This window comes from Miscanthus floridulus, chromosome 3 (assembly GCF_019320115.1).
Source record: "Miscanthus floridulus cultivar M001 chromosome 3, ASM1932011v1, whole genome shotgun sequence".
NCBI classification, from domain to species: Eukaryota; Viridiplantae; Streptophyta; class Magnoliopsida; order Poales; family Poaceae; genus Miscanthus; species Miscanthus floridulus.
The window spans coordinates 79,560,857-79,580,538 of NC_089582.1; positions in this window are offsets into that span (position 1 = coordinate 79,560,857).

The window sequence follows — 19,682 nt, forward strand, 5'->3', positions numbered from 1 at the left end:
AGATAGGAATTACTAAAGGAGCCTGCCCAAGGCTTACTCCTCATCCACGGCGGGATAGAAGCAACTCTTGCAATACCCATGATACACAGTGCCATCTGCAACAATGGGAAAATAAACCCTGAGTATGAGAAGGTACTCAGCTAGACTTACCCATCATGAACCAGAAATAAAATGACTCCAAGGATTATGCAAGGCTGTATAAGTGGACGTAACTTGACAACATTTTTGCGTAAAAGCAATTGAGTCATGGTACATTTACAATTTCTTTACCAAGTTAACTATAACTATCCATTTCTAAATTAGCAACTATCCTGTGCCAAACATGTGGTATATCATTTAGAAGCATACAATAGTAACCATAGCAGGTGTTGTAATTCCATATTCATCCGAACCATCATGTTTCATAACACAGTTACTACGATGTTGGAGCTAGTCAAGTTTCTCACTATCCGGGAGAGACGGCGATTCGAATCGATTTCAACCAGCTGGGAATTTATTCCTAACACAAACCCAGGTCTACCAGCCACGATAGCCTCAGGTCACCTTTGGTACAACTCCGGTACACATTTCGCGGGTCCATACTACGCCGCACAATCTGGAACACCAGATGCCAGGATGCTCAGGCCAAGCCTACCCTTGGGCTCAGTCTGATCGTTCCCCGAAAGGAGCGCACAACAGAACGATTCCTGGCCTAAGTTGAATTACTCGGCTTCACGGTCGGAACGAGTTATCCAACCAGCTAAGTGAGAGGCATGCGTTCAATCTTGTTAGAAGTTCCAACAACGGTACGGTCCTTGATCGACACAGACGGGGATAGATCCACACCCAAGACCTCCATGTCTTGTTGCTTTTCTATCGACCTCCCATCCGATCTTGATTTACTTTTACCTCATGGTTCTGTTCCACGGCGGCAGATATAGCCAACCGTGCTCTGGTATCCACCTATATCTCGCAGGTGACAGGATATCACCCGACTTCTACCGGTCTAAGCATGGCTAAGCATTTATTCGATCCTGGACCTATACCGGTTAAAGGTGTAATATCTGGACAAGGAATGTACATGCATCAAGTGGTTTCATTCAACTCGTATAACCTAATGCAGCAATCATAAGTACTTAAGTAAACATTTGTAAATTACTGGGAGACTTATAATGCTCCAGGGCTTGCCTCGCAGAAAGAAAGTAGGACGGTGGTCAGGACACTCCGGAAGCTCTTCAAGGTTCTGCTCCACGCCTTCGGGAGCTGCGGCTTGCGGATCCTCCTGCTGGTTCCCTTCCTCTGCTTCTTCGAATTCCAGCAACGTGATCTCTTCCTCCGATCCTAGATGCATGAGTATGGCATAAGTATTACGAATGCATAAATGTTAACAAGTGCATCATGTTTATTGAGTAGGTGCATATCTCTTCTCGATTATTACTTAACTACTTCTACAATGCATCGACTATGCCACAAACAGTAGCTACTTGTTTCACTCATAACTGGAGTTCTACTAATCCAAAAATAGTGATCCTAGACTTTCTGGAAAGCTTATCAAATTCTCTACAACTTTGTTATTAACTATTTTTACAGTACACATCAGTTTCAACATGCAACTCATCAAACTCTAGAATCAGTCTAGAAACTAATTAATATGCAATATAAAGTAATAATACTTCTACTTCATGTAATCATTCAAAATTTGACAACATAGAATCTACCAACAGTTTAAGCATACCAAATACATTTAAGATAATATAATGGTGAAGCCCAAACTATTTATTTAATTGCCTTTATTATTTTATTTAGATATCTAGGTTAAATAATAAACATATATCATATATACTTAATAAATTCTCAAAAATTTACAGTGCCTTACTAATGCTATCAAAGGACTACTATAAAAATTTTAGGTCATTTTACCAAGTAGAACATCCTATACAAAAATGACAAGGAAGCAAGGCTTGAAATACCATAAATGGAAAATCCTATTGAAAAGTGTCAAGCAATAGATTTCCTATTTTTCTTAACATCCATATGGTACTAGGATTACCTCCAACAAATTTCATGAATTTTGGACTCATAATTAATTTATGAAAATTCATGCAAGGATTGACTATCCATAAAAGAAAAATCTATAACCATAAATCTACCCATGCACTGGTCCTCAAATTTTTACCAGAGCTCATATATGCTAAGACTAGCTTACCACAAAAATTTCATAATTTTTGGAGCACAGGAACTCTAGATATAAAATAAACAAATTTGAATGCATTCAAAAGCACATTTCAAATCCCTATTTAAATCTCCAAAACTTTCTACTGTAAATGTTAAAAACATATTTTTCCTAAATACTACACTTCCTATGGAACACTACAAAATTTATTTCACAAATTTAGGAGCTACAAAACTGAAGATACAAAAATAACAAAACACATGAAATCAGGATTTAAATCTGTAAAAATTGAACTAGCTTTCAAGTTGGAGTCGCTGACAAATGGGACCCACAAGTCAGGGGACCCCACATGTCAGTGAAACGGAACAGAGCAACGGCGCGGAATCAACGCGGGAACGGCGGAGCTCGCTGATGGCGGGGTTGCCGGCGGTGACATCATCACCAGATGTTCTACTCAACATTGCGCACACAACCATCTACTTGGTGGGACCTCTCGTTGGGGCTACGCACGGCGGCGGCGCTCATGGCGGCACGGCGGAGCTGGACAACGGCGGTACGCCGATGGGGGCTATGGTGGCTCGAACGAACGCTACGTCGAGCATCATCGAGCTATGGCGGAGCTATCTAGCGCCCTAACGTGGCCTGGGGTGGACGGTGGCGACGTGGCCACGGAGACAGGCTAGTGGCGGAACTTTGGCGAGCTAGCACACGGCGCTGCGGTGGCTTACCAAGCGCTACCAGTGGACACGGGAGGAGGTAGTAGGTTGCAGGGGAGCTAGTGGTGCTGCTGCGGTGAAGAATGGATGGCTCGTCGCGAGCTTACGCACGGCTATGGCGACGGCGGAGAGAGGAGGCGCTCGGCTGCTGCTGCGGCGAGGAAGAGAGGCCGAGGCAAAGCAAATGGGGGCGCGGGATGGCTCGGGCAGACGCTGGCGGGGTTAAGGCCGCGCCCAGGCACGTCGTGGCCTGCGTGATCAGGGCATTGGCGACGCGCGGCCATCGCTGTGGACACGCGGCGCGCGGGCTCTGCCGGCGGTCGGCCACTGAACGGCGTTGTCAGTTGATTCAGTCGCGCGCGTATTAGCCTGATAGCGAGTTTTGCAACGATGACAACTTCGTTACCAATGGCTTTCAGCGAAAACTTAGTACATCAAGGTTGAAGTCTAATGTACCAGCTACAACTTTCGTTCAAGGATCATACTCCAATTCTCAACCAAAACTGAGAAAAATCACCCCCAACCTAGGCCTATCAGTCTGTCAGTCAATCAAAAACTTAGAAAATTCGTTAAGTGCTGAAAACAGTTATTTGTTGATTTTTGTGAGACCAATTCAAGCATGTTAGAAGCTAAATCAGTCAATGACCCAAAAATAAAAGTTGTTCCTTATGTCAAACACTACAACTTTGCTTTAGTGAACTCCTCCATGCAAGGTCTCTAACATCTAGTTCAACTTTAGTGAAACATGTCACTTTTAAATGATGATACACATCAAAGCATGGCTTAATGACCAAATTAGCCCTAGCCCTAAATACCAAAGTTGTTCATGATGATATCCTAAGCATGTTTAAGCAATTTGCAAGGTCATTCAATCATTTCATGTAGTAGTCACTCATAGAGCTATTTAAAGTAATCACATGAAATATGCCTTAAAGGCTTGATTAAGAAAAGTGACTTTCATGACAATGTTCTAATTGCTAACCCAAATGTGGTTACATGTTTTTGTGACTCACTTCTACCAAGTACATGTTTTCATTCATGATCATTTGCATAAGTACAAAGAAACATGCAAAAACAAGCAAACGTTGCATATGTTTCAAGAAATACGAGATAACAAGCAATGTTTCATATGTTTCCATCAAATGTTTCAATTGTAAATGATGATTTATGAATGCTTGATGCTCATGCTCATGTTATGCAAGTCAAGTTATGCAAGGCTAACACCCGAGGTGTTACATGTACCCCCCTCCAAAGCATGAGGCATTTGATCCTAAGAGCCTAAGGGCTAGAAACCCTAATTCATATGTCCACCAGGATCAGAGCTAGCAATCAAGAGTAGATTAGTCCTCAATAGGATTTAGTCTTGTATTAGAGGTAGAGAGATAGAGTGAGAGGGAAGAGTTTGGAGGAAGTGTTAGTCTATCGGTGCCCCCTCTATATCTTGTACCCTGGCGGAATCAAGTTCTTCTTGAGCTTGCTACAGAGATCCTCTGGTAATCGACTTCTAATTCAAGTAAGCATCTTGTTCATATTATTCTTCAGGTTTGCAACTCTCTTTTGAGTAATTTAATCCTTGTAGATCCTAGGTTAAAGTAGTATTTATAGTGTAAGCATGGTGCTTAGACTTGGTTACTTGGATGTACCTTACTTTCTGGATCGGTGGTAGCTCGCAAAGGTGACCCTTATAGCCTCATTGAATCCTTTATAGTCCACCTTTTGTTAGTAGGCCTAGCAGGACATCGTTGCTATAGGAAACAATCTTGGCCTATGTTTTCTTTAGTAATATCCCCAGAACTAAATAATAGAAGACAAAGCTTACCAAAGTTTGAACTGGAAGACCTTAGAAATCTCCTCTATGCTCCTATTATCTAGCATTGATTATGAAGTTAGGTTAAGTTAGATTTAGTAATTCTCACACACATATCCTCAAGTTAGATATAAAATTAGGCTACTTCTGGTGAAGTGCTACAATGGTATAATATCCATGCGCTTACGGATTATTCTATGTGCGTTAATTTATACAAACATGGATTGAAGGGATGCCTAGCCGGTACTCGAGGCCTCTTTGGCCATCGATGGCTGATCAGAGGGCTCAGAGCTGCCCTTAGCGCATCGTCAAGGGCTATAAAGAGGGGCCCTAGGGACGTAGCACCTTCTATCCCCCTCTAGCTCCTTCTCTTCTTCCTCTTGAATCCAACTCCTAGCGGCCATGGTGACTATGGAGAGCGACGCTTCCCCCTAAGTGAGCCTGGCTTCCTCCACCGAGTGATCGCTTCTTTGAGGGGAAGGACTCCAGCGAAGCGAGGGGCATAGGCCAGGGCTCTTGGGCCTAATGTCTGATGACACCCTATCGGTGCGGTGCCGCGCCCATGCCGATGTGGGATAGCAGCTCATCTGACCTGCAATGTCATGTCGTCTCTGTATCCTTGTTGTTAGAGGTGGTGTTGACGGGGGCGAGGAGGTGCCGCACGGACACCTATAGGCTTCTGGTCACCTACGGGGCTCAGGAATGTCTGAGCCTTTCGATGTCATCCACGAGTCACATCGTGTCATCTCTATTTCGTGGTCAGGCTAGATGTGGCACTCTTTGGAGGGCTCAGGCTACCAAGGGTGAGGCCAATCTCCAAGCTACAACTAGGAGGTCTCTACCTCTTCTCAGTGCGCTCTGCCCTCCTATGGGTGGCTCATCGAGCTTCTGGGCTCGTAGACCCCGACCCCTCCCTTCAGTCTCACTGAAGGCTATCCCTCTAGGGAAGGTGGGTGTAGCACCCGGTTTTAAAGACAAAACCAGATACACACTATATGTGAGCCCAGGAAGTCAAATCTTACATATAGCCACAAATAAGGGTAATATCAAGAGACAATACTTATTACATAATGTATTAGTAAAAGAAAATTAACCTCAGAGTATAGACAGCAGAAAGTTGACTCCGATCTTTAGGCGAAGACTCCAAATCCATAGGGATGACTGACTGGTTGACCACAAGCCTAACTCCTCCAAACCAGCAATCTGGTACCCATCCAGAATTTTTATCCAATGTATAGAAAAATAAAGCAAGCGTAAGTACATGTCATACTTAACAATTATATCATGGGGTTCATGAGGCTCAAAAGGCTAACACTGGTTTACTGCGATTAGCTTTAATAGGTCATCTTTTTATGCAATTGAGTGGCAAAGAATTTATCATTCCCATAAACACATGATCAGGTAATCATGAATAATGTATAGCATAAACAATTAATCTTTAGTATCATTATCTATTAGTGATAATCTCTATTCCATAAGGGTCCAAGGCCGCTCGTGACCGTGAGCACGGCTGATATATCAGTTTTATACTCTGTAGAGTTTATACACTCACAGTTGTACTGTAAGTCCTGGATGATCGCTTACAGATAAGTCCTTAGGGAGAGGAATATGAAACATTTAGAAAGTAGCTAAACACTCCAGCCCCCTGTTTCCATGTTGCTAAAAAGTCATATTTTAATGTTTATTGCTTATATCATTAGTCAAGTTACAAGATCATGGTTTTGATTAAGCACTAGCAAAAACTACCCAATGCAATATCCCAAAGGTATCAAGGTATAAGATATCAAATATCTAGGATATCCTTAATGGCAACAAGGTAGACACATGCAATATGATTTAAGTGATTAAATGTAAATAGGTAATAAGGATGGTCCCATGCTATACTTGCTTCACACCTATCCTTCAGTAAGCTTCAATCTTCACGTCCTTCTTCTTCTTCTTTTGGATCACCACGTATATCTTACCAACTAGACGTAATCGTAGAACACTATACAAACATCCATACACATACATGCATAGCATACAATTGCATCTATATCAGAACAGTACACCATTCACAAATAAGTAAAAGAGATTGAGATATGATTCTACGCATCACTACGAACACACAGTCGCGATAAGCACTCTAATCGGAGCTACGGTTGAAAAGTTACAACTACCAAGAGATTTGCTTAATATGTGGAAAAGAAAACTATAGGCTTCGTTTATGTTAACCATATGAATTCATATATAAAAGATTTTTTATAAATAATATAGATTGAATTAAGTCAATTTTAGAGATGAATTGTAAACTTAAAGTAAAACAAATCATATTTTATTTATAAAATCCAGTTGCATAATCTTTAATCAAGATATGATTTAAACTATGATTTTTTATAAAATAGTAATTTAGTAAACATCATTACTAATGTGTAGATCTCGTTGTTATGAAACAAACGCAACTTGAACGGACTATTTTGGAGTTAAAATGAATAAGTTATGATTTAAACAAGTTTTCCTATAGTTAGATAATAGATTAAATCTACCCATGAATTTTAGATATTGAAAACATGCCTAATAGTACTATAAACATGTAGAAAACAAAAATATGGTCCTAACGCAATTCGAACGGGTCAAATCATACTTAAAACGCAAAAGTTACGCATGAAATAAGATTCAGTGGCATTTCTGTAAATAACTCGAACTCATTTTTAAATTAAAACAATTAAAATCTGAATTTAAATAGATTTTGGACTACGCGCACTAATTCTAGAAACTATAGGGTCCTAAACGAATAAAAACAGGACTAATTTATATTTATTTTGAACTGCTACGAACTGTAGGTTGATTACTTGAAAATGCGGGGGCTAAACTGCAAAACAGGGCGCGGCTTGACTGCGGTTGACTGCGATGCTGACTGGGCGACATGCGGCGGCTGCTGGTTGGCGCGGTGTGCCACGCATGTAGTGGACGCGGTGCACTGGCGCCGTGGACCGAGTCCACAGCCGTGGTGGACCGGTTACTTAACCCCAAAGGGGTATCTAATCGTGGCCGTTCATTCAAAATCCGACGGCACAGATGTGATCGGGACAGCGGCCCACCGAGGAAGAAGCTCCCGACGGTGGCGCCATTGTCGCCGATGGCCCGAGCTCGTCGGTGATCACCGGTACGGTGATTCTAGCCATGCCAGACCAAGCCGAGGGCACGAGATCAACGAGTGCATCAACGCGAGTCCGATACGACCCAAAGGAGTGGCGGGGAATGAGCCGAAGCAGCGATTCTGCAGTGGCGCCATGGCCGGCATGCCTGGAACTCACCGGTACGGCATTCCAGGGCGTCAACTACCGAAACGGGGGCACGGGGAGGTGAAGAATCTCACCGTGAGGTCATCCGGAGGGGAGCGCAGCGTTCAGGGAGGCTCGGAAGGGGCGGTCGATGACGCCGGTGATGGTTGGAGAGAGAGAACGCGCGGGGGAAGGGAAATCTGATGAAAACAAGACCAAAACACAAAATGGATGTACCTACGGGCGTGGAGGAACACGGTGGATCTTTAGGTGGCTTCGACGTCGATGATAGTGCTCGGGAAGGGGGAGTTTGCCGGTGGCGGTGAGATTGAGCTCGAGCGGATGGGAAAGGGAGAGGAAGGGGGTCCGGCTGGGGCTTTATAGGCAGGGAGAGGCACTGCGTAGATGGTAGGGAGTAGGGCACGATGATTTGGTTGCCTTCCTTGTGGGCACGTAGGACCGGCAGCTTGTCGTGGAAGCAGCGCCATCAACGACGGTGAGAAAAGGAAGGAGGCGGGGAAGAAAGGAAAGTGGAGGAAGAGAGAGGGGCCAGCTGATGGGTGGGACCAGCGACACAGGGATGGAGAAGGGGTGGCATGCGGGCGTCTGACCGAGCGGGCCAGGGCGCGAGCGAGTGCGGGCGTAGGCGCTGCATTGAAGGCCAAAGCGGAGCAGGGCGAGCTGGGTGCGGGCGTGCACAGTGGGCAGGCCGAGCGCGCTGAGCGGCACGGAGGGAGGGTGTGGAGTAGCGGGGCGCCAATTGGGCCGGTACGGGAGGAGGAGTGTGGCTGGGCCGCCAGCGGTGGGCCGGGGTGGAGCAGGCTGGGCTGAATAGCGAAGAAAAAGAGGTTTTCAAGTAAAATCCTTTTCTATTTTTAGTTTTCAAATCCAAATTCAAATGTAACCCAAATGCAAATTCAAATAGAGTTTTGAACATACTTTTCATCTCAAATATAAATGAGCAATTTTGGTAAGTTTCCAAAAATAAACTTTTCTATTTTTTAAATCCTCTTATTTTCAAATTTTCTTTTCTTTCTTTTCTTTTATTTCAAAGCCATTTTAAATTTCATTTCAAAAGCATTTTAACCATTTTGACTTTTCAATTAAAGCCACTCAACCAATAAAATCAAATGCAATGGCATGTATGCTCAAACATATTACTACCTTATGATGAATTTTTTAATTAATGAAAATTTTTATTTTCCTATATTTCATGTGCACAAAAATTCCAACTTAAATTATTTTAACTCTATTTCAAACGAGGCAAATTTGAGGGTGTTACAATTCTACCCCCTTAAGATGAATCTCGTCCTCAAGATTCGGAAGACGTCGGCTAAGATATGGGAATACTCCATTCTTGGATTCTTCTTTACTTTCTCGTGCAGTTCCATCATCTTGATAAAGATCCACTTTACTTTGCATACCGATTGCCCTTACTCCAAGTAATTTGCCCAACTAATTCCAAAATTTTGACAGGTACCTTGAACAACTCTTATGTAACCCTAATCACTAGGCCATAATTCTCTTTTCTCATATGTCCACCTTTCAACAAGGCTTCCTTATCTTCTTGGTCCGAAAAAGAATCTACCACCAATCTTCAAAACATTAATGATCCCAGTTAAGTTACTCGAACCTTCTTAGCACAATTCTCCATTGCTAAGGGCATCGGCCATGACTTCGCTTATTGAAGTGATAGCACTTTTCCAAGTCATAATTAATCTCATTCCAACGAGGATATCACAAGCTCAAGACCAACTTGGTGAAGATGTCCTATATATTCTTGTGATCCTCCTAGATGTCACTTTTACTTTCAAGAAGATGGTACTTCCATGCTCCATAATGGATAGCTCCAGATAAAGTATTGTCAGCTTGCTGACTCTATAAGTTCATCTTTGTTTGACTAGACCGCTTTTTAGCTTGTTTGATCTTTTAGGGTTGAAACTCCATGTAGGTGATTGTCCACCCATCTATGCATACCTCATGTGGAAAGAGTGGAGTAACCTTAGCTTGAGAAACTTCTAATTCTTTAGAGTCTGAATTTATCTGACCAGAGATTGGAGCTGGATGTGACGATGTAATAGAACTCAAATGTTGATTGCTTCCTGATCCTAACTCTGGTGAGACCTCCTTTCTCTTCTTATCCACACTATCCTCAGGTATAGGCTGAATACCTTCATACTCAATTCTTTCTCCTGATGGTGTGGTTAGAAGCACCAAACGCTGGGCATACTTGATCACTCCTTTACATTCTGACATCCATCCCATTCCAAGAATAACATCAATATCCACTAACTCTAATACAATAAGGTTTGCTTCAAATTTTACCCCCTTTATGTCAAGACTAACTCTTGGGCATTTGTGGTTTGCCTTCATTTCTCCTCCTAGGGACTTAACAATCACTGGTTTCCTCATTGGTAGCATAGTTATCTTATGTTCTTTTACATATGCACTAGAGATAAATGAATGTGACGCACTGGGATCAAACAGCACTGTGGCGGGAGTTGAGTTTACTGGAATGAAACCATACACAACCTCCTTAGCTCCATGAGTAGTAGTCATATCCACATTATTCAATCTTCCCTGGATGTAGTTTCTCTTTACTTTACTTCCTTGCTCCTGTTTCTTCTAGACCTTCTATTCTTGCTTCTGCTGTGGGTGATCCTAGCATTCATGTGCTGTTCTTCCAATATCTTCATTGGACTTCACATTCTTCCAAGCTTCTACTGCTTGTCTCTTCACTGGTCCCTTTGGTATGTTGGTTTGATCTTGTGGCAAGCACTGTTGAAAACTCCTAGGTTGAGTCATTCCTTCTGGTGCTTGTTGTTGCACAGCTACAAGCTTCTCCTTGTCGAATGCAGTCAAGGACAATGTAGCTTGGTCCTCCTGATCTCTGATGTTGGCGGTCTCCTCATTACGACCCATCTATAGAAACAAAGAAAGAGTATTGAGAATAGAGACAAAGTTTTCATAACAGACAGAGGCTAAAGTGAGCATAACTTTTGGCAAATAACAAGGTTGGAGAGAAAACAAGATACTTGCTAAGCATGATGAGCTTACACTTGCTTTACATCCAATGAAAATCCTAGATGGGTAACAGATAATGGATGTGAAGAGTTTCCGGAGGATGTCTAGGACTACTAGGGAGACGTTCACCAGTTGGAGTCCCTGTGGTAGTTGGGCTAGTTATTCCGCTGTGATTGTAATAATATTGCCTTTGAGCAAACTTTGTATTAACTTTATGATGATATATGCGATGTAATAAGTACTTTACTTTGATATTATTGCAATTTGTGATATATGTGTGTGTTTGGACATCCTGGGCGCACATATTTGAGTACCTGGTTTTTCTATACAAAATTGGGTGCGACAGTGGGGTCACTTGCATGGCCGACCATCGGTGGGCTTTCTCTGGTGCCTTGCCGTAGCACCGACACCTTGCATCTTCTAACGGTTTTTGCTGCCGTATATTATAATCAGGTCATTCCCCATCAATGAGATGAAATTACTTTTGTTTGTAATCTCACTACTCGCAAGTCATGCTCAGAGACTTAGGTCCCTCGTTGGGATGGGCAGTTACAATGATGGTCTTAGTGTCCAAGATCGTCATGCCCATGATACTAGTAGGTAAGTCCGTGAGAACCCCTGGTTTATAGTCATTCCATGCCCCGGTCATGTCCCCCAAAAGGGAGATCCTCGGCTTCCTAGCCAAGCCACTCGTATAGTTCCTGAGCCCATCTATTGATGCTTGGGGGCTCACTGCCTCCCTCGATGGGTCACCATGAGTGGCTCTAGGTTAGTACTCGGACATCACGTGATGGTTGCCCGGCTTCGCTTCTAGGTGTCCAGCTAAGGCCTCTGGTGCCTGACCATCGGCATCCCTCACACTTTTAGATGCCTCAGGCAGCCTTGAAGCCCATTGGGCCAGCCTCAAAACCCTTAGCGACACCCCTTCTGAGGGGTCCATGCCGGCGTGTGGCTAGGAGGCGCGATCTGATGAAGGATCGGGAGATAGAGATAGCTACAAACAAATGAAATGAACACAAGAGAAGGGATAGGGAACAAAGCTAGTAATGCAGTGGACAGGGCCATTCCATTAGTGCCTTGCTGACCTTATGCTCGCTTCTCCTACTCCGTCCGTCCATCTATGCCTCGCTCTAGGGCCCTATGCTGCGATCCACCTTCAAAGAGGGTAATAGGTGGTTAGCTCAGTCGATCCTTTGGCATAGCTGAGCTACCTCTAGGGTCACTTAGGTTTAAGGAGACAACAGTGAAGTCAAGCAAAACGAGAAGGTCGGGAGGATGGGACTTATCTTGGTTTTTGTTATTAGAGAGGTGGTCTGGTGAAGGAGGTCGGTAGGTGGGTATTGGCTCAGGAGATGGTGCTTCTGGGTGGATGGCTCGACCATGGCCTTCCCTTATGGGGAAAGATTAGAACTCACCTCAATCAGGTCAACCCCTTCTGGGGTGCCAAGCACCTGTATGGAGGGTCCAGCTGAGCCATCACTACCACCAAGAGTCTTAGCTGTCTCGCCGATGCTCGGTCGATTGAGCATCGCCGCTACCTTGGCTGCTCCCTCCACTGGTGCCCTTCCTATGATGTGGCTAGGACCATCAGGAGCATAGGGGGCACTGAGCGTGGCCTCTTGGGTGATGTAGTCCTGCTCGTAGTACTAGGCTTGCTCAAAGCTACCCTCGATGGTGATGACCCCCTTTAGGCTAGGCATCTTGAGCTTTAGGTAGGTGTAGTTGGGGACAGCCATGAACTTGGTGATGCACAGTCGACCAAGGAGGGCATGGAAGATGCTGGGCAAGTCGAGCACCTCGAAGGTGAGCGGCTCCTTATGGAAGTTGTCTGGCTAGCCAAAGGTGACATTGAGCTGGATGCACCATAGGGTTACAACATCCTTCCCTAGGACAATCCTATAGAACAACACCTTGCTAGAGCACAGGCTGCCCTGCGGGATGCCCATCTTGTCGAGGGTGTTAGAGTAGAGTATGTTGAGGCTGCTGCCCCCGTCCATCAGTACCTTGGTGAGGCACGTGGTGCCCATGATCAAGCTAACCATGAGAGGGTAGAGCCTCAGATGAGGGACACGACCGAGGTGATCCCCCTAGTCAAAGGTGATGGCCATATGGGACCATCAGAGCCACGTTGGAGCGGCGAGGGTGTGAATGGTGTTCACCTCTTACTCAGTGATGCGGTGCTACCGGTGGGATTCATAGGCCTAGGAGCCCCCGAAGATCATGAGGCAATGCTCGGCCTCGGGGAACTTTGTGTCTTCCTCCTAGGTGTTGTCTGTCGGGTCATCGGCCTTTGGGACAAGCTTCTGGGCCTAGCCCTATTAGTCGAAGGTGCCATGGATGTAGCCCCTCATGGTAGCACAATCCTTGAGGAGCTGCTTTGCTTGCCCCCATGGAATAGGAAGGGGGCCTCGAGCGCCTTCTCAAACTATTCTAGACATGTGCCTCGCCCATGGGGCTAAGGCCTAACAACACGATCGGCCGCGCCCACCATATCCTCCCCATGGTGCTTCTAGTCCTTGTTCCTCCTATCACAACGTCCCTGGGATGAAGCAGGGCCATTACCGCCATCTCCAGCACTGAGGTGGCCGGTGGCCATGGCCTTGTCGCTAAAGTTGGCCTGGATAGCCTCCTCACTGGTGGCATACCGGGTGGCAATGTCTAGGAGTTCTCGCATCATGCGTGGGGTCTCATGGCTGAGCACATGGACGAGCACCTCACGGCTCGTGCCATAGATGAAGGCATTGATCACGTCAGTGTTGGTGATGTTGGGGAGCTCATTGCGCTTCTTGGAGAAGCGTTGGATGTATTCCCAAAGGGTCTCATCGGCCCTCTACCTATAGTTGCGGAGGTCCCATGAGTTACCTAGGCGGGTGTCGGTACCCTTGAAGTGGCCAATGAAGACCGAATGGAGATTGCCCTAGCAGTGGATGCTTCTGGGCTCGAGCTGCTCAAGCCAAGCTCTGGTTGAGCTTGATAGAAGCAGGGGAAGGTACTAGATGGCGAAGTTGTCATCTGACCCTCGGCCTTCATGGCGAGGCGGTAGTCCTCTAGCCAATGGTCTGGGTTGGTATCACCATCGTACTTGGAGATGTGCATTGGTGGTTGGAAACACCTAGGGTAGGGAGCCGCCCGGATCGCTACCCCGAATGCTAAGGGGCCAAAATGATCCGGGGCGATGCCCCTGCCCCATCGCTCAGGGGTATGGGACTGCGCTTGAGCATGATGCCCGCCCTAGATGGTATCATGGACATCGCGGTCATTGTCGATGTGGTGGCATGCGGGGGGGACGCTGAGGAGAAAGGTCATGCCTTCACTCCCATCGAGGCTTAGCGCCCTAGGTCCATGGCTAGTCAGAGCTATTACTGAAGGTGTCGCCACTGCTCCCACCGCCTATGGGTTGTAAGCATTGGAGCAGTCCTCGTTGGGAGTGGCCGTCGTCTAGGATGGCTGTGAGAGCATGGCATGGCGCCAGGAGGCCAAGCTCTTAGCCTACTGCTCGAGAGCGACACAAAGGAGTTGCTTTGCCTCGTTCGGCAGCTCATTGGTCTTCAGGTCTGGTGTATTAGAGATGTCATCTAGATGGCAGGCGGTGGCCGCCATGTTGTACGCCGCACGAGGAAAGTAGAGGCTACTGGGAGCCCCCGTGCGGGTGTTGTCGTCGTCGTCGAGAGGGTATGTAGCTCATTGTCGTGCAAGGTCCTGCCTTTGGCACTCGAGATCTACCTCGATGGTCTCTAGGTCCACCTACCAAGCTCGTAGGCAATCCTCCTTCTCCTAAAGGTAGGCCATGTGGCTATGGGGACTCTGGTCATGTGGCGTGAGCCTATGCGCCTCTTCGGCAAGAACCTCACCATTAATGTGGTAGCACATGTGTGGCGGGGTGTAGCAGTCAATGTCGTCGAAGTCATACTCCAGGCCATCCCTAGAGAGGATCTCGAGGAAGGTTCATAGCGAGGGATGCCTGCCCCCATGGCACCGGAGAGGATGGTGCTCCACGGTGCCTCATGACTGATGAGGTGCTCTAGCTCCATCTAGAAGGATGCCACCACATTCTAGATCCCAAAAGATAGGTCTGGGAGGTAATACCAGAAGCGATCAGGCGATGGGAGCACCACACCGGTGACAATATGGTGGTGGACGTTGGCCAACATGTAAAACATCTAGTGGTGGTCTAACATGGTGGGGTTTGGCCCCAAACCACACTGGATCTATCGGGCCAGTGAAAGGTCCTAATGGCTAGAGGGGATGAATAGCCTATTAAGAATTCTACAACAACACTAAGCCAAGTGATGAGATAAATATGAGCCAAAGCGAATGTTGCGCTAGCCTACTAAAAATGCAAGCCACCTACCAACAATTCTAGTTGTTATAGTCTCTATGTCACACATAAGGCTGGGTCACTACCACTAAGTTAGTGAGCTCTCAAAGCCTAACTAAAGAGCCTCACTAACCACTACACAAGCTAGCTCTCAAAACAATTACACTAAAGAGCTTAGCTATACTAGGAAAGTAATGCAAGAGAGGTAGAGGTGATATATCGTGGTGGCAAGTGACCAATCATGCTGAATACCAACAATACCAAAGAGACAACAATGACACAATCATTTTTTCTTCTGAGGTTCATTTGCTTGCCAGCAAGCAAGTCCCTATTGTGGCAATTCACTTACTTGGAGGATCACGCGCTAATAGGCATCACACACCTAACCCACAATCGGGTGCTGTGCAACCAACACAAGATGAGGATCAACAAGCCACGTGCAATCCACTAGAGTTGCCTTTGGCGCTTCATTGGGGAAAGCACAAGAACCCCTCACAATCATAATGATCGGAGCTAGAGACAACCACATTCCTCCGCTCGATGATCCTTGCTACACCAAGCCATCAAGGTGGCGGCAACCACTAAGAGAAACAAGCAAAATCCACAGCGAAACATAATCACCAAGTGCATCTAGATGCAATCACTCAAACAATGCACTTGGATTCACTCCCAATCTCACAAACATGATGAATCAATGATGGAGATGAGTGGGAGGGCTTTGGCTTAGCTCACTAGGTTGCTATGTCAATGCAAATGGTCAAGAGAGTGAGCTAGAGCCAGCCATGGGGCTTAAATAGAAGCCCCCATGAAATAGAGCCATTAGGCTCTCACTGCAGCCCAACTCGAGGTGACCGAACGTGCTGGTCGCACCGACCGGATGCATCAACCCTAGCATCCGATCGCTGCAAGCCATGATGACCTGATGTGCCAACACCGCGTCCGATCGCACATGTGCCTGCACCCTCAACTAGCAACCAGACGTACCAATGCCCTGATCGGACGCGCCACCAACGTGGCATCCGATCAATTCCAGTAAGCTCCATGAGCGCCTTTTTCTCGACCTAACACGTCAGCTCGACTATGACCGGATGTATGGTAGTGTCTGATCCTCTCTGACACTTCTCCACGCATCACAACTGCTTGCATCAACATACATCATAGGTGACCGGACGTAGCCTCGTCGAGTCCAGTCACCACTTGGACCAGAGTCCGGTCAGCCGGCCGAGCATGCCCTCCTCTATGGGCCACTGACCGGATGCTACTCCCAAGTCCGATCACTGCTAAAGCAGCATTCGGTCACCTCAGGACAGCGCCTCCAAGTCACAAACTTCGCCACCCTTGATCAAATGTGCTAACCACCAAGTGTTTCACCTTGTGCATGTGTGCTAGCATATTTTCACAAACATTTTCAAGGGTGTTAGCACTCACTAGATCTAAATGCATATGCAATGAGTTAGAACATCTAGTGACACTTTGATAACCACATTTCGATACAAGTTTCACCCCTCTTAATAGTACGACTATCTATCCTAAATGTGATCACACCCAGTAGGTGTCTTGATCACCAAAACAAAATGGCCCTATGGATTTCACCTTTGCCTTGAGTACATTTTGTTTTTCTCTTTCTTCTCTTCCACGCCAAGCACTTGATCATCATCATGGTCACACCACCACCATCATGATCTCCTATGTTTGCTCCACCATTTGGAATGTGCTAGCTATCTCATGACCACTAGAGCAATAGGTTAGCACTTAGGGTTTCATTAATTCCCAAAACCAAACTAGAGCTTTCAGCCAGGACCTTGAGATCTGCTCCCAGAAGTCTCGGTGGAGGGGGCAACGTCGGGGGTTCATTATCCGCCAGCATAGGCCCATGGAGTGGATGAAGCTCGCCGTAGCAGTCGGCGACGTAGGCCAAGCTCCCAAAGTTGAGGACCTAGCCCAGAGCGAAGGCGTCGGCCATGATGAAGAACTTGCTAGGAAGCGGACACCGCTGTCTGGGGCAGTGCCGCTTGCTTCAGCAACGAGGCGGGTGGCTCTGGCCACCGTAGAGCCTGAATTGGACTTGACGCTACCCCCTACCTAGCTTGCCAGTTGTCGTGGGGTCAAAACAGCGGCAAGCATAGTTGTTTGAGTCAGTCTCAGAGTACGGGTCTCTGGTGGCTCGGGTGAACTCAAGAACACAAGATTCATAGAGAGGACGCAACGGTTTATCCTGGTTTGGGCCAATCGATGCTCTATGTCTAGTAGCTGATGATCCTTATACTCAAAATGAAACAACACCGATTTCCGCGAAGGGAAATCCATAGAGTCGAAGTGTAATAAGACCGTGGTAGATCATATTACCCAAATTTCAGTCGAATATCACATCCATACAACTATAATATCAGAGTATAAATAGTATGGAATAACATAATTATTATATCGCCGCATTGGTGGAATCAAAAGTAGCATTCATTCAGAACAGCTTGAAGATAAGATCGCCAAACTTGAGCATAGGAACGAACCCCTCATCCGTCAAACTCCTCGGAGCTATACTCCTCAGCAGAACCTATGTGCCAAAATTTATCAGTACGATTTGTACTGGCCACTCCCAACCCTATGAGCATTTGTAGATGCAAAAGTGGATCTGCAAACACAAAGGGCTAATACCCGAATTGATATCCAAAGCGTGCCAGTCGATTTGACCTGTTAATCGACAAGGATGAAGATACGAGCACTTTGGTCCTGACAACAGCGATACGCCCAGAAGTCACGGCCAAGAGGTACTCACGCGGAACTCGAGAATCGCCGAAGGTCGCACTGAAGCGATGCAACTCGCCGAATCAATGAGAACTCGTAAAAAGGAAAAAAAATATATGCAAATTGACGAAGTCGCCGAAAAGTAAGTAGATGCAAATAGGAGTAAAAATTGGTTTTGATATTGATTGATTTCTATTACATTGCCCCTCAATCTATATTTATACCCTGATCTAAAGAGACATAACCAAATACGACTAGGACACCAAGTCCATATCTAAGGAAACACGTGACTCTTACATGAATCATACTCTAACAAATATAGAAAAGGAAATCAACTCCTATCTATTTCCCTGTCCGCCTCAATTACGATGGAATTCTCACCGACCTCCTTTCCATCGACATACTTCCTGTTTCATTGGCAGTAGTTTTCAAGCCTTCCTTCATCGGCATCGACAATAATATCTCCAACCTTATCGGCAACGCCCGAGTCTAAATCAACCTTTCCATCGATCACCACCATTCATCGGCAACCATCTTTACAAGCTGATTTTCATCGACTGTCAGCGTATACAGTAACTTTTCTCCTGCCGATTAGCCCACTCTGATCATTTTGACACGTGCAAAAAAACGGTGTCAACACATGCCCCCCAATTTCGGAGTATAAAACCATTAATGCTCCGAAATTTACTCCAAATAACGTTTGCCTTCGCCCAATTACCGTAACTCATCCTCCAAGCCAAAACTTGATCTGTTATCAAATCTAATCAAATCTAGTCCTGATTCACGCACCTCAGTAAATATTGCACAATTTCCAACCACTCTTGCCCTGATTATGGTTAAGATACCGAAACAATAATCCATCGGCAAGATCCTAACATAATAATGCCGCCATTTTTAGAATTAAAATATCCTGTACCGAGATCTCTTCCAAGTCATGATTACTTGCCATCAAATCATCTGTACAATCCCTTGATTATCGTGCGAACAGTTACCATATCCATCTGAACCACCTCGACCCACATGCACGCGGCATAGAGATAAGTCTAGAATACCCCTACTCCAAGCGGCTTATAAATAGATTTCTCCGGAACGCTCGTCTTCTACCCTCAGACTCCAATCTTTGGCATTCTCTCTTTCCGGTGGTGACTCCGACGAACAACTGCGTGACCTCAACCAACAAGAACTTTTCTCCAGCGTCAACCTCGAGTCTCCAGCTCATGCCCCCATCTACCTCAAGATAATGGCAATCAACTTCGACGTCCCTGCGGTTCGTTCCACTTCTGTTACTTTTTACCTCGATTCCTCTGGTCTTTGCGAGTTCATACAGTTGGTAATTTTTTCTCTTTTTCTTTGTTCTTCGGATCCTCTAAACTTAGGAACTTCGCAACAAATTAGTTATTCCAACCGATCAGCCGCATTTCCAATGCCTAGGACCAATGGGCAACCTAGATCCAACTGATCTGATTAATGCAGAGGTTAACAGAATCCCTTTTAGAGCCCAAAATTTCTCTCTGGATTTATGGAAAGATACATTCCGATCTTGGCCCAAAACCACCAAAGGGTGGAAAGATTGGTACTTGAGGGTCAACAGGTCGATGCAAGTACACTGGGCAGAATGGAAGCTAGACCAATGCATTTGGCTATCCATTGCCGATATGCA